The following is a 3,709-nucleotide window of genomic DNA, read 5'->3' as shown; positions in this document are numbered from 1 at the left end:
GGGGGGCAGGATGGCAGTGGGGTATTTCCAGCGACAATGTTCTAATAGCCCTGCGGCAGTCCATAGTACGCGGGCCATTACATCAGCGAGTAAGCATAATTATAGGATATTATAGCTATATTATCTTACTCCTGCATTACATGTTATTCATGTAATTCACTGCTACATCTGCTAGTGAATCCAACAAGGATGCCACGCCCCGCAACACACTTACTGTAGTGTTATTGTTGACATACTTAAGCTTTGTGACGTCATGGTATGAAGCCGGAGTTCCGCGCCGTTTCCTGCCGATGGGTAACCCTCTAACTTTCTCAGGAATTTCTCAAGAATCAGTGCATGGAACATTTACCAATTAGTGTGGTCGTTAGTCTGGATTTATGTCGCAGTAAATACTAATCAATAAGATATATCAGCATACCGTTTACCCATTTTGCACCAGGCGGGCACGTCATTGTGAACAACTAGAAAACCGCTGGATTTCATCTGTTCGGCATTTCTGAGCTAGTAGCGATGTATATCAAATGATATTTCTCTCTGCGATCAACAACTCGGATTAATTTATTTACACTTCGATTTTATGGTAACGCACTATTGTGGTAGAAGAAGTGCTTCATGGGATTGTTATTAAATGCCGTTTTTATTAGTTATGCCATCTTTATTCGCTAAAATTTCTCCTAATTCTAACAACAGCAAGCTAATCTTTTAAGCAGTTTTTTTCAGTTTCCGGTAAATATGAAAATTTAAAAAAAATCCTGAACGCACTATTTTGGTCCATGTTGTGCTTAACATGTGGCAAAATATGTGTATCCTCACTCTTTCTGGTAGTTGAGAAATATCCAAAATACCCATTTTTACATAAAAATTCAAAATTGTGTGGTAGACATTAGGTGCTGGAATTTCATGAAATTTTTGGCTTTGAGCATAGAGATATTATCTCCTCTATAAATAAAACAAGCTGATGATTTGTTCATTCGCCAATAACGTTTAATCTTCACTAGAGCAATACCCGTGCAAAAGGTGGAGAGTATCCTTAAGATTCTGCTAACTATTGAACGCCACTGTTAGTTGTCTACAGCTTCAGATTACATACAAACACGCACGCACGCACGCACGACGCACGACACGCCACGCACCACGCACCGCAGATTACTATATATTATACGAATATATATATATATACTATATATATATATAGGAGAGCAGAGACGAGAGAGAGAGAGAGAGAGAGAGAGAGAGAGCGCGCGAGAGAGAGAGGAAGAGACGGAGAGGGAGGGGGAGAAGGCGAGAGAGAGGGAGAGAGAGGGAGAGAAAGCGACAGTGTGTGTGCGCGCGCGTGCGAGCGTGCATACTGTACGTGTGCCAGAGACAGAGACTACAGTAACAGTATATAACTAGACAAAGGGCACTCAAAGAGAGTGCATTCCTCTGCGAGCGTGTAACATGTATACATGTGTATAACAGCTGGCTCGCTGCTGGCTGCTGCTGACTGGACGCCCTAAGGCGAGCTGGTGCTGAATTGATCGCGCCAATGCGTGTAACATGTATACAGTGTATAACAGCTGGCTCGCTGCTGGCTACACACACACACACAAACACACACACAAACACACACACGAGAGCGATCATATTACCTCCCTGCAACTCCGTTGCGCGGAGGTAATAACCAAGCCTTAGATATATATATTACGTCGTAGCAGATTAGTTTTATCCAATATATTTTATGATTTCTCAAGAGAAACGATAGAATCCACAGTTTTGCACTCAGATTCGTAGGGGACCAACCTATGCAGCACACAACAGAGGCTTCTTAATCAAGCACTTTTACACCAGTATTTACAAATAGCTAAATCGAAAACAGATACACATGTAACATATACAAATTATATACCTGTAACGGATACAAAGTATACACATGTAACAGATTATATACCTGTAACATATACAGATACATGTGTAACAAATACTGGTTATACACCTGTAACCGATACAGATTATAAACCCGTAGCATATACAGATACACGTGTAACAAATACTGATTATGCACTTGCAACATACACAGATACACGTGTACCAAATACAGGTTATACATCTGTAACCGTTACAGGTTATACAACGGTAACCGATACAGATACACGTGTAACAAATACAGTATATAAACTTGTAACCGATACCGGTAACTGATACAGATACATCTGTAACAGATACATCTGTAACAGATACATCTGTAACAGATACATCTGTAACAGATACATCTGTAACAGATACATCTGTAACAGATTTTCTTTCTATGTTCAAAAAATTCACAGAAGCAATAAAGTTTCAAGAAGAAAGACACAAAGATTGGAACAATTGAGATGGTAGGGATGAGACATAGGGCAGTAGTAATCTAATGAATACTCAGTGTTCACCACAAATAGTTTAGGTTGTGCACCCTATTATCTTTGTATAACTTGCTGAATCTGTCTAGATAAGCTGAATGCGCATATCAGTAAAGTAATTGCACCTGATAAAAGGCAGGCTTGATAAATAAATATTTTGTTCCCACGTTTTCACCAACACAGCCAATTTGATCATGGATGTTTACTACTGTTTTATTATAGAATACTGATTATAAGAAATTTCTGGATGAACTGCTGAACCCACCAGAGAGTGACAGTACGGACGGTAGAGCAGTACCTAGAAGAGATGGAGAAACGGGATAAAAGCAGAGGTAAACTATTAGATGGGTGTGTGATATCACAGCGCGGTTGGTGTGAGTGGGGAGCTAGCCAAGCTAATTTATTGTCGATCTCAGATAATGCATATTTTAATCACCTCATGTGTTGCGTCATTTCGTTTGTAATAATTTAGCAGAAAATGTTTCTTATTTTAATATGTGCTATTGGAAACTCCTTTAAATCTGGGTTTTCTTGTAATCTATTGACTCAATGGAACAAGAAATATCCTGGAATATCCACAGTGCACTATACTATCCATATATAGATTGCATAGTTGTTCACTGTGGAGTTTCCTTCAATCGAATAATGACAATTAATACAGTCAGGGTTCTCCCTACGTTGCGCAAACGGGGCGCGCACGACTCGTTTGGGAAAACTCCCCCCTGTTTCAATCGTTGCGCCCCGTTTGAATTACCTCCGCCCCGTTTAAATTCCACCACAATAAAAGTTTGCCAGCGAGGAATCGACGTCAAGAATTCCCATTCGACCAGGACACCCGGCGCGTGTATTTTTACAGTACCAGCATGCACTGCAGACAATACACAAGTAGAAACAGTCAACCTGTCCCACACCGAACACTAACTGTAGCACGACTTGGCTATCTATATATACAAGAATCGCCAAATACTGTATGGTGTGGTGACGATTTTACGCATTATATTATGTGTACGGTAAAAAAAACACGCCCCTGGTCCCCCCCTCCCTCCTCCCCTCCCTCCCTCCCCCTCCCTCCCCTCCCCTGTTTGAATTTCATCCTGGGAGAACCTGTACATGTACGTCATACTGCTCTAATAATCATTAGCTATACACTACAGTGATATTGTTTGCTTTAATCTCCCAAACTCTGCTGTAGAAATGCATGCCACTGTGCTGTGGCATATATCAGAAAGTCAAATTGGCCATACTTAGTCACAATTTATAGGCAGTCACAGTCCCATAATAAGTTACTGGTTACGTATGTACATCTTGAGGTTTGTTTGTGATGGATGCAG

This window comes from Priapulus caudatus, unplaced genomic scaffold, assembly GCF_000485595.1.
Source record: "Priapulus caudatus unplaced genomic scaffold, Priapulus_caudatus-5.0.1 Scaffold22, whole genome shotgun sequence".
Taxonomy (NCBI): domain Eukaryota; kingdom Metazoa; phylum Priapulida; class Priapulimorpha; order Priapulimorphida; family Priapulidae; genus Priapulus; species Priapulus caudatus.
Note: the sequence above shows the minus strand (reverse complement) of the source record.